The sequence below is a fragment of the Halyomorpha halys genome, unplaced genomic scaffold, assembly GCF_000696795.3.
Source record: "Halyomorpha halys isolate HHAL.00 unplaced genomic scaffold, Hhal_1.1 Scaffold359.1, whole genome shotgun sequence".
In the NCBI taxonomy this organism is placed as follows: domain Eukaryota; kingdom Metazoa; phylum Arthropoda; class Insecta; order Hemiptera; family Pentatomidae; genus Halyomorpha; species Halyomorpha halys.
Window position 1 is genome coordinate 314,892 of NW_027104882.1, and position 259 is coordinate 315,150.

Consider the following 259-nt stretch of genomic DNA (forward strand, 5'->3'; position numbering starts at 1 on the left):
AAAATAATAAAATATATGTTTATCTCATTAGTTCTCAAGAGTTACATTAATTTTACTATGAAACAACTGTAGGTTATAAATATTATAAATTATGTGTACTTATGCATTAAAAGTAAGCATTAATCATTGCATAGATTGTTCCATTTTTTACTACCGCTAAAAAATAGAACAATCAGGTGATCATTAGCTAATGTTTAGCAATTATATCACTAATTAATATTAAAATTTAATAATATACCTACTGGATGTAGTAGTACAC